This window comes from Peromyscus californicus, unplaced genomic scaffold (assembly GCF_007827085.1).
Source record: "Peromyscus californicus insignis strain IS unplaced genomic scaffold, ASM782708v3 Scaffold_12__1_contigs__length_115047231, whole genome shotgun sequence".
Classification (NCBI taxonomy): domain Eukaryota; kingdom Metazoa; phylum Chordata; class Mammalia; order Rodentia; family Cricetidae; genus Peromyscus; species Peromyscus californicus.
Window position 1 is genome coordinate 4,765,019 of NW_026294413.1, and position 12,926 is coordinate 4,777,944.

A 12,926-nucleotide genomic window follows, 5' to 3' on the forward strand; every position below is an offset into this window, starting at 1 on the left:
ACAGTTAGTGTGGCCGAGGCCACCAGCTGCTATCCAATGTCAAGTTTCACCCTTGTCCTTGACAACAGAGACTAGATTTCCTTAGGAGTGGCAACAGGTCTACCTATAGGATTACGACATCCAACTTTTGAGGTCACCATGGCAGATGTGAGGTGCTGTGGGATGTCTTTCTGTGAGCTAGGAATATGTGTTACTCTCATTGGCTAATAAATAAAGCTGCATTGGCCTATGGCAGGGCAGGATGGAGCCAGATGGGAAAATCCAAGAGAGACAATGAAAGGAGAAAGGAGAGTAGGGGGAGACGTCAAACTATCATTCAAGGAACAACATGTAATGGAACATAGGTAAAGTCACAGACCACATGGCAATACATAGATTTTTTTGGAAATTTTGAGGTCCAGCCTCTTAATTTCTTTCCCAGGGGACCAGGAGAGATGCTTCCAACAGCACAGGAAAGAATCTAGATACACCAAGCTCTTTTGTCCATTAACTTTATTCCTCTATGACAAAATTCTATCTATCCAGCTTTAATTCCATCCTGACTCTCAGTTCCTCTCTGTACCTACTTTTCCTGTCCCCTCATAGCCTTGGTAATAACTAAGCTCTTATGCTTTTGATCTCATCTTCGTCCCCTGTTTCTTCATCCTTCATCTTTTCTTCCTCTTCTCCTCTCCTGATTGTTAGAATTCTGCCCTCACTCCAGTTGCATGACTGCACATGCGCAGTTCAGGAGTTAAGCAAAGGGTCTTGTATTTTATGTCATCAGTGTGTGCTGGTGACTATGTGTGTGTGGCGTGGACACGCAATCAGTGCGTGCATGGTGTAGCTCCATAAACCCACCTGTGCATGTTCACAGCAGCCCTTAAAAAGACGGATGCAGACCCCACTCTCTCTCTCTGTTCTGTTCTCTCTTCCCCCCAACATCTCTCTCTCTCTCTCTCTCTCTCTCTCTCTCTCTCTCTCTCTCTCTCTCTCTCTCTCTTCACATGTTCCTTCCCCAGGCCTGGTTCTCTTGTTCCCCCTGACCCCTCTTCTAATAAAGCTCTGATACTGATACTGGGGTAGTCATGACTGTGACCTTTCTGCATGGTAACCAGAGCTGCTTATCATTCTTACACTGATCTGATTCACCTACAATCTACAAGAAACTCTTCCTTGTTCCTCACTCACCATCCTGAGCCATTCTGCCTTACCATCTACAGAATCTCTGCCTTTCTTTCTTCTCTCTGGCCTCAAGGTCCTATCCCTCAGGAATTCTGTTCCACCTTTCACACCACCTGGATATGAAAAACCTCCTTTGTTCTCAGTCAATTGCTCTGGAAAGCCACTAGGCCTGACTGCAAGGAATGGTCTGAGCTTCATCTGCACAAGAAACAAGGCTATGCATCTAGGAGCCAGGTTGCCTCTGAAAGGATGTTTTACCTTACTTAGTTCAGGGGCTTCAGGTGCCTAGCAGTGGTCTGGTATCTATTCTGTTCCTCACTTGTCCTTCAATGCTTTGTTTGGAGCTGGTCCTATCTTTGGATGTAGCTAAAAGGGGAAATTTGCAGAAGGCAGATACCCAATTCAAATGCTAAAAAGGGAGCATGGAGCTCAGAGGCAGAAGGCCCTACCTACCTGACCTTATACAAGTATTGGCCTGAGGAAGATGCTCACACATACATGTTCTGTGGGAATTATGAGCACAAGAAATTCATAACAAGGAGCAGCTGATTATTAAAGCTGAATAATACCAAATATTCTGTGATAATTGGCTTCCAACTAGAAAAATGCCTTGAAATTTCTAGGTATAGCTTTAATGCACAACTGAATCTCTATAATATATTCTTGTGGCCCACAAGATAGATTAAAAGTTATGGGTTGAGCTAAGTTATAAGAGTTAGCTAGTAAGAAGCTTGGGCCATAGGCCATATAATTTGCAATTAATGTTAAGCCTCTGTGTAATTATTTTATAAATGGCTGTGGGACCATGGGGCCAGGCACACAAGAGAAACACAGGACCACAGGCCTGGGGGGGACCAGGGCAACTTTCAGCTATAGTGAGGGGTTGCTGGGGGATTTTGAAGAAGACTGTTTTAGGGCAGTGCCTCCACTGTGAATGAACTATGTGGTTTCCTCCTTTTTTTTCTTCCTGTCACAGAAAAGAATGTTGAAATCCACAGATGTTAAGGTCAAGACTGAGCAGAATGTTTTCAGGGTCCATAGACTTGAATTCTGAGAAACGTCACTTAGATGACCATTCAGGGCCCTTTCCATTTTCTTGATTACATCCCAGTCTACATTACTTATAAAAGTCCACCCCTTGCTTCAGAGGTAGGAACTCAAAGGAGCTTAAACTAATTTTACTTTGAATTCAAGCAGTTGCACCCTCCTCCCACACTGATAGAACTCTGTGTTACCTCACTATGGAGGAGACTTCACTCCACATGATTCTGGAATTCATCCCTTCCCCAGCCATCCATTTGTTGCTCAGATATTTAAGTAAATGTGTTTTTTAGTCTTTTAAAACAGATCATAAGGAGTCCCTTTAATTTTCTGAAAATTTTATCATGATAGTTAAATTTGTACACTTAGGTCAGTGGTTTTCAGTGGGAGTGATTTTGAATCCAGTTGACATTTGGCAAGGTGTGGAGACGTTTTTAGTGGGAAGGGGCCGGTGATGTCTCTCATCATCTTATAGGCAAAGGCAGTCCCCACAGCAAAGAGTTGTAAGTTCAAATTGTCAAGAGAGAAGAGGTTGAGAGGAAGCCTAAGCAATGGCTCCCAGTGAAGGTAAAGCTAGATGACACTCATACCCTTTTCTTTGCCTGAAATGTTAAAGGCTCAAAACCCAACCAAGATACAACAGCTTCATTACTCATCCACCCTTGTACAACAGCTTCCCCCATTGTTGCAGTTAGCAAACGGGTCAGAGGTGTTCATGTTCTCACTGGTCAGAGAACGGATTCACAGAGTGCTGTGCTTATTTGAGAACTTTTGCTTTGTCTTGTGGGACTTGTCTGTCGGTGAAGCAATCACACATGTATGCACAGCTCTCAGGTGTGATGGAATTGCTTGCCTTTCATTTCCTATCCCTGATAGAATGTAATGCACCTGATGATTGCACTGACAAGAATTCCACCCCCTTCCTTCAAAAATCTCACCATGTTCACTCTGTGAAACAAGTTAATTGTATGAATTGAGATGTGGAATGAACAAATTCTAACTAAAATAACTCAATATATGGTTTGGGGAGATGGCTCAATTGGTAAACTACTTGTCACTCAAGTACAACAACCGGTGTTGGACTCCCTAGTACCCACATGTAAAACCAGGTATGACACCTGCATTTGTGCCCAGCACTGGGTGGGAGGGAGTTTGGAATAGGGAGGTTGAAATGGAAGTGGAGACAGGTAAGTTCCTGAAGTTCATTGGACAGTCTAGCCAAATCTATGAGCTTCAGTTTCAATAAGAGACCTTGCTCAAGTATCAAGGTAGAGAGACTGAGGAAGACGCTTGACACTGACCCCTTCTACATGCACACATGTACCCTTAAGTACACATGCACACATGTGTAAATGAACACATATATACCACACATGAGAAAGACAGAAGGAGGGGAGGAGGGAAGGAGGGAGGGAGAAATGTTAGTTTTGGTTTTCAGGTCATAAGTGAAATGATTAAAGACTACAGTGGCTTCCAGCAAACAGTCACACTTAAACCAAGAAGTTGTTCTCTTTATTCTTTTAAGAAGCTGGTGTAGTACTCACTAGTGGTAATATTCTCAGGTGAATGCAGCCAAAGAAAGCCAGAGCCAGAAAACATTAAAGCAGTATCTTGTACGGGCTTACTCCTCTCGTATGTGGGACACCTTTTTAAAACAACTCTAATTCCTAGGCATTGCCTTTAGGGACTCAAACTATGAGGTGAGTTTTCCTGGGGAGACATAAAGAAATGCCTGTTCACCCCAGAAAGGGCACCAGCAGATCCAGGATTCTGTCTGAGATCATCTTGTGGCTGGGATTACTTATGAGAGCATTGATGACTCAAAATCAACATTACATTGGGAAGTCTTCAGGGCAATTTACGGGCAGCCACACCACTGAAGAGTCCCAGGTAGCATGAAGTGGAATCACTGGACAAACTACAGGCAGCTACCCTACAAGAGACTCCCATGCCCTGCCAATCATACTCCCATACAACCTTTAGAAGGGGAGGGATCTTGTAAGCACAATGAGCCCACATACCTCATGCACTTCCCTCTCTTCATAAAGGAATGTGAACAGGCCAGATCTTGTTGAGGGTATCATGCAGGTGATCACAGATGCTATGTTACAAGATGGCAATGGTCTGGTTCAACTTGGAGGAAATGCCACCAAGTGTAGCTGGGAAGTTTCTCTGATCCAACCGGGCCCCTGCAGTCCCACCTGGCCCTGTGGTCCCATACCCACTTATAAAATAATCATTCAGAGGCTTAATATTATTTACAAACTGTATGGCCTATGGCAGGCTTCTTGCTAGCTAGCTCTTATAGTTTAACTCAACCCATAACTATCAATCTATGTATCACCACATGTTCCAGGGCTTTACTGGTCTGCTGGCATGTTGCTCCTTGGGTGGCAGGTTGGTGTGTCTCCAGACTCCACCTTTTTCTTTCCTGTCTCTCTCCTTGGATTTCCTGCCTGCCTCTAAGCTGCCTTGCCATAGGCCAAAGCAGCTTATTTATTAACCAGTGGGAACAACATATATTCACAGTGTACAGAAAGATATCCACCAGCAACCAAGAGATCCCTGATAGAGGCAGACTATTTGGTAAGCATCTCCACGTGACCTAAAACAGGTTGAAATGTCCTGGTGTAGATCAGCATGCTTCTAACTCTCTGCAGCATGTTGTGGAAGGAATTTACCTTCATGCCTTTACCAAGAGATAAATAATAACTTTAGGGAAGATGTAATCTATATTCTCTTTGGCAAAGGCAAAATCACAACAGATACCAATGATTAAATTGCCATTTAAATTGTGAGGAGGAAAATGAGCTGAATTTCATGCACTTGGCACATAATACATATGAAGTTCATCACATGGCACAGTTTCCAAGGCACGACTACACAGAGAAAACTGCAGAAAAATGTACCTAGGTATTGTTCACTCTCTGTGAAAGCTTAACATGGAAGGGGCCATAGAACTTGGTCTACAAAGTCTAAGAGAATGAGGAGAGCTTCAGTGTTAAGGAGGCATGGAGTCCTGGCCATCAGTGGAAGCACCAGGCTGACAGAGTCCAAGGACATGCTCAAGAATGGAAGATGCTGCTAAGAGTCAGGAGCAGAAAGAGTGGGCTTGGGGGCAGACCTGGCTTGCTTGCTTTCCATCTTCTGTTCTTCAGAAACTTGCAGTGTGTCTGATCTTCACCATGACACTGGAAAGATCCAAGACCCCTCCTGCCCCCAGTGTGTGGCATGGAGACAACTGCACTCAGCTCACACAGTCTCTGGAGATTAAAATAAAAACAAAATTCCACAGCCAAGCCTCTCTGTTCTGCTGGTATGCTATGTACCCTGTCATCAAACGGGGCAGTGAGCTAGGAAAACCAGGTAGTACCTAAAATGTAATTTAGTATCATAGGCCAAAGTAGTCAACACTGCTGACAGTTTGACAAATGGACTGAATATATGTACTGAAGGCTTATTCAATTGATGTGATTTATCTCTCTGAGGGGTTTCTAGTTCTTCCCTTGAACACAGACACACACATACATACAAACAGATACATGCACACACACACACACACACACACACACACACACACACACACACACAGACCCTCCCACAGAGACTCCCCTCACACATAGACACATATAGATACAGACACACACATACATACACATACAGGCCCCCATAAAGAGACCCCATCACAAATAGACACACAGATACACAGAGATTTCCCCCACAGAGACCCCTCTCATACATAGGCACACACACAGACACGCAGATACACACAGACACATACACACACACACAGAAGCCCCCCCCAGACACACATACAGACAGATACACATAGCCGGTGAGCCAGCCACACACACACACACACACACACACACACACACACACACACACACACACACACACACATACACGGAGGCTACAGAGGAAGACAGCCCTGGTCTCACTGTCCTTGCAAATCTACCTCTGTTATGCAGTGTGCTTATTTTACCTCTGATGTCTTCATCACATCTTGCCCCATCTTCTGGCTTCACTGAGAGCTCCCTGCATCCCAGAAGTTGCTCATAAAAACCCAAGCAGGGACTGCACCTGCAGGCTACTCACTCTACCTAGTTGTCAGAGCTGGCCTGGAAGGAACCCGGGGCTTTCTGGAGAGTTGTAAATCACACATTTATTTCACTTGAGGGCATCTTTGTTTAGTGAAGAGAAGTTGGAACAAAATGAAAAGAAGCAGAGAGCAGTAGGCGGAGCCGATGAAGACTCCCACCTGGTCCTGGTTCTGCCGGTTCACGTGCTGTGGGACCCACCTGTGAGAGATGAGGCACTTCCTGTTGAGTGTTCTGCTACCTCAAAGGCACTTCACCACTGCATCTGAAAAACAAAAATTCAAGAAAAAATGAGGCAAATGGGAACGTTGTGTAATTGGCATGACTGAAGACATCCACTTCTTTTTTATGTATCCAAATGAGGGCAATAAAAATTAAGAACAGCCAGGGTGGTAGTGTGTGCCTAATCATACTGCTGGGGAGGAGAAGACAGGTGGATCCATGGAGTTTTCTAGAAAGCCAGCCAGCCTCACCCCCTCTGTGAGTACCAGACCAGTGAGAGACACTATCTCACTAAACAGAGTGGTCAGTTCCAGAACATGGTGTATGTACCCACACAAACACACACCTGCACATATACACATGTGGACACCACAGAAAGCATGCAGAGAGAGAATAATGCCTTATTCTCATTTATAAGGTTTGCAAAATTCATGTTCATGAACTATAAATTGGGTGATCCAGAACCTACCATGTTAGGGCTTCAATGTGATGAGTATACACAGTACATGAAGTCATTAAATTACCATCAAAATTACCACTTTTCTTTCAGAAAGTCCCTGTTTGAATCTTTCATCCATTCCTTCCTTTGCCCACCCCTGCGCCCAGCTTCTTCTCTGGGTACTGGGAATACAAATGTAGGGCTTTCCGACTGCTCAGTGACTAACTTACTCCCAGACCTTTTCCTCAGACCCGGTTGTCCACTATTTAACTGATTGTAGGTCTTCATTTCTTCTCAGGGCATATTTCCAATCAGGTTAATTTTAAATTATTTTCTTTGAATCTTTGGCTTGTATTTCCATTTTAACAGTACTTTTCTATGCACAGAGCCTTTAAATGTTGGCAGTAAAGTAAATCAAAATTTCCCTCTTGTAGTTGGTGCTGTTGGTGTCTTCTTTACAAGGGTATGCTCCAAACTCAAGATTTCAAACTGTTTTTCCCTCCTAGGAATTTTCTAGTTTTCATTTATATTTGGGCCTATGATCCAATTTTAGTTAATTCTTGCCAATGATGAGATATGGTTTGAGATTTACTTTTTACTTCTCTTTTATTCTTTGAGATTCTCATGCATGTGCACAAGTGTATCTTGACCATTCCCACCCTGCTCTTTCTCCAATCTTCTTTGGTACTCTGATAAATGTTCATCCCAACTTCACACTCTCATGTTCTTATTTATTTTCATTTTTAAAAAGCACACCAAGTCAACTTGTTAAAATCCTCTTTTCCTTTACTGAATTACTAAGACACTCTTGTCAAAAATAAAATGAGATGTGTGTCTTTTCATGTTACCCAGTTGTTCTGTGTGCATCCTCATGCTGATACAAGGGTCTCTAGATCAGCATATTTCTTTTATGGTTAGCTTTAGATTCATACAGAGTGAGTTCTGTGGTTTTGTTCTTTTTAGTATTTTATTTTTCTCTCTCTCTCTCTATATATATATATTACTAATTAAGTTGTATAACAAAATCATATTGAGCTTTTGATTGTCATTGTATTAAATCTATATAACATTTTGAATATGTCTTCATATTTTTACTTGATTAGAAACGTCTAATAATACTATGTAGTACATTAAACTACATGAAATTCAAGTTTCAGTGTTCATAACGATTTTTAACAGAAACATAATCACTTACTTTTCTGTTATTTGTGGCTTCTTTCACACTATAAAAACAGTGTTGAGTGTTTATAAGAGAGACCATACATTAGTCACAGCTTCAAACATTAATGATCTGGCCTGTTCTGGGAAGAATGTTCTGACCCTTCATGTAAATATGGATTTGAGAGCCCTCCTCTTTTCTAATACAAGCACTTAAGGCTAAACATTTGCCTCAGAGCACTGCTTTAGCTGAGTTTCATGCATTTTTGTATCTTGCATTTTTCCTTATGTAAATTAAACACTGTTTTCTAATTTTTCCTTGTGATGTCACCCTTGAACCATTGTATATGTAAAAGTGAATTATTCAGTTTTCAAGTGTTTGTAGATCATCCTGATATGTTTTCATGATTGATTCATAAAGTTAATTATTCTTTTTTCTATTTCCTGTTCTATGGACTATTATCACAGCTTTGAGTTTTAAGTATTATAAGAGTTACTGTATGTTTTCTAGGTTAGCTTTATACCACTTGGGGGGAAAAGGAAAAAATGCCTTTTACAGCTATTTCTTTAGTTGCGGTTGCTTTTTAATTTTGAGATTGTAACTTAATTAAATGTATCTTCCTTCCCTTTCCTCCCTCCAAACCCTCATATATATTCCTCTCCGCTATCCTTCAAATTCATGTCATCTTTTTTAAGTTAATTGTTACTACATGCATGTATGTATTTGTACATACATATATATTCCTAGCCTGTTGAGTCCACATGCTGTGGATATCGCTCTGTATAAATGAAATGCTAATTGGCCAGTAGCCAGGCAAGAATTATAGGTGGGACAAGCAGAGAAGAGAATTCTGGGAACAGGAAGGCTGAGGCAGAGAGATGCTGCCAGCCGCTGCCATGAGTACCAACATGTAAGATACTGGTAAGCCACGAGCCATGTGGCAAGATATAGACTAATAGACATGGGTTAATTTAAGACAGGGGAATTAGATAGCAAGAAGCCTGCTGTGGCCATACAGTTTGTAAGCAATATAAGTCTCTGTGTGTTTACTCAGTTGAGTCTGAGTGGCTGTGGGACTGGTGGTGAGAGAGATTTGTCCTGACCACGGGCCATGCAGGACTGGAGGAAACTCCAGCTACATCCACATGTTACTTATATGTATGATTTAGGACTGACTGTTTGGCACTGTGCTTTTCCCTGGGGGAGGACTACTTCTCTACTTCTCAGCTGTCCTCATCTGCCTGTAGTTCTTCATGTATGGTGGAGGCCTCTTGGGGCTTTTCTTCTCCAGTCTGGCATGTTCATTGATGTCCTCCTTGTTCAGCTCCTGGCTGGGTGCTCTTGTTGGTGACACTTTATAGGTATAGTTTCTGACGTTACTAGGAGACATAATTTCACAACACACTTTCTGATCCTCATGCTCTTATAATCTTTCCACTCCTTCTTCTACAGTTTTACAGATATCTTGCTCTCGATAGTTTTCCCTTGCGTTCTTTCATTAGTTTGTTTTCTGCAGAGCGCTGTGCTGTCTCTTCCCTTTGCTCTCGGCACACCGAGTTATGCACCTTTTCTTTCTGCACCTGCACCATCCCGGAAGACTCCTTCGTGCTTTTGTGTCTTCCTCTCCATCTTCATCATGAACGTTGTATACAAATGCTTGGCAAAGGGATCACAAATGTGTGTGAATGTCTGTTGTCTCTGCCCCCCAGTTACTCAAAGTTGGTCTTTAAGGGTGGGTTAAAGGGCTGGTGAGATCATATTGAAAACACATGTTGTCCAAGTCTGAAGACCTGAGTTTGATCCCTGGAATCAACTCCTGAAAATTGTCTTACCCTCTTTCTCTCTCACACACAAATGATGATGATGATGATGATGATGATAAAAATAAAAAAAAAATCAAATTAAAATTTTAGGTTTATTTTAATACTCACTTAGAATCTGCCTTTTCCTCCCACACTTTGGTGTGGCTGACATTTCTCCCATCTCATCTTACCTTAGAGGAACCCGTCACTCACTGAAACTCAATTTAATTTGTTTTTATACCACCTTACATCTTTTATGAGCTTCAAACCAGTAGACTTTTAAATACCATCCATCATTCTAAGTGGGACCAGAACTCCAACACTGATTTAAACTACCATCAGAATCATTTAAAATCAGCAGAAAAAGTCAGTCTTCTAAGTCTGCATCACCTCTTTTAAAGCACTTATTATATTCCCAGAGTCACGCATCAATTCCATGACATGTTAAATACTATCTGAAAGTCATAGTCACTCTTACAGAATTGAGAGATGTCATCTTTGAATAAGATAAAGAATGTGTCACAGGATAGCAAAGAAATTCTTGAACAGGAGAACCAGTGAAGTTTGGTGCTGTGGGATGGTCTGTATGTCAAATTGCTCTGATTTGTAAATAAAACACTGATTGGCCAGTGGCCAGGCAGGAAGTATAGGCAGGACTAACAGAGAGGAGAATTGAGAGAACAGGAAGGTGGGAGGAGACACTGCAAGTCGCAGCCATGACAAGCAGCATGTGAAGATACCGGTAAGCCACAAGCCACATGGCAAGGTATAGATTTATAGAAATGGATTAATTTAAGATATAAGAACAGTTAGCAAGAAGCCTGCCACGGCCATACAGTTTGTAAGCAATATAAGTCTCTGTGTTTACTTGGTTGGGTCTGAGCAGCTGTGGGACTAGCAGGTGACAGAGATTTGTCCTGACTGTGGGCCAGGCAGGAAAACTCTAGCTACAGTTTGGAAATTTGAACTTATGTTTAATCCTTCAGTTATTTCTTTTGAAATGTAACATATACATGGAAGGGGCTTTTAATTTGCTTTTTAAAATGATTCAATTACTCCCTGTATTAGTCAGGGTTCTCTAGAGTGAATCTCTCTCTCTCCTCTCTCTCTCTCTACACACACACACACATCTCATATAAGATTTATTGGAATGACATATAGGTTGCATGCAGTCCAGCTAATCCAAAAATGGCTGGCTATGAACAGAAAGTCCCCAAATCCATGAGTTGCTCATTCCACAAGCCTGGGTATCTCAATTGGTCTTCAGTACATCCTGGAATTCCAAAGACGTAGGCTCCAATGACAGTGAAGGAATGGATGTGCTGGCAAGGTGAGAGCAAGCAGGCAATGAGAAAAAGTTTCTTTCTTCTATGTCTATATATACTTCCAGCAGAAGGTGTGGCCAAGATGTAAGGTGGGTCTTCTCACTTCAAAGGTGTGTGTCTCCCTACCTTAAAGTGGATTCACTCACTTAAAACCAAGCAAAAAGACTCTCTCATGGGTGTGCCTCCATTTCTGGATTGTAGTTCATTCCAGATGTAGTCGAGTTGACAACTAAGAACAGCCATCACACCCCCTTTTACAGAAGGCTGTCCTCTGACCTCCACACATGCACTGTGGCACATGGGCACCTGCAACGTCTCCTCTCCCACGCACACAATGTGCTTTGGCTAGAGGGTAGAGAGACACATTATGACAGACACAGCCTGGAGTTGCTGGCCTAGGAGTTACACTGTTACAGTGTATACTGCTTCTCATTTCCTAAAACAAATGGAATGAGAAGGAAAAATAGTGGTTGCCAATAATCAGCTTTAGGTAATGAATGTGAAGTTGAGAGGAGACCAGCAAGGGAGTTTCCAAACTAGTCATTATTTCCACAATTCCCTTAATACACATGCTGTCTCCTAGTGTTTGATAGAAATATGTGGACCACAACAGATTTCTAAATTTTCTAGAAGCCACATTAAAAAATAAAAACCACTTAATAAAAATTTAAATATTATGTATTCTATTTAGTCCCTTGTAACTAAAATATTACCATTTGAACCTGCAATCAAAATAAATTATTCAAGAGATTACATTCTCTTTCTGTATGGAGTACTTGAAATGGTTCTGCATTTTATACCCAGAGCCTGTCTACACCGATCCATTCATCCATTTCAAGTGCTCAAATGACATACACACATACACACACACACACACACACACACACACACACACACACACACAGGCTGCCATATTGGACAGCACAGGACAGGCGAGACAACTAAAATAAACACTTTTCTGGTCACATCACTATTCTCTTCATTATGGTGCTACAAAGTTTACTATCATTTATGAATTTTCTTAACTAGTCATTTTTTAATTTGTAAAAAGCAAATACTGCCTTTCTGGGATAGGGCTCTGAGATTCTGAGTCTCTTCTTTACCAAAAAAAAAAAATTTATGGGAAAAATAGATAAGAAATAGAAAGACAGTTAAAGAAACTGCAACCCTTGACATTTGGGGATGCATCTTTTCAAAAGCTCATTTGTAATTATAGCTCTGTTTGACTTGAAGTCACACAAGCCCACTCAGAGAGGGGGACATGTGCTCCCCTTCCCCCACATTCATCTGTCATTCCTCTGCAGGTTGCTAGAATAGGAAGGCCTCTCCCAGAATACTCCCCATGACAGATGGTAGTTACACCAGGAAACCCCCCAAAGAAGAAGGCGGTCAAGGCCACCACGTGGGGCAGCTTTCCTACACACCAGGAGCAAAGGAAGGCCTCCATCATGTGGTAGGTAGTACCTGCATGTCAGTTTCTGGAGTCCTTTTTCTGATATTTCCTGGTCTTGTTGCTTTACTAAGGAGGGAGACCTGTGAGCAGCCGTGTTTAAACACGTTGTAGATGAAACTGGACTATTGCTCTCACCAAAGTGTGTGCCTGCCGTGGATTGTGCCAATCGCCGTGAGCGGAGGTGTCTCTGGGCCAGCTGACAGCGGTGCCCCTGGCTTTGC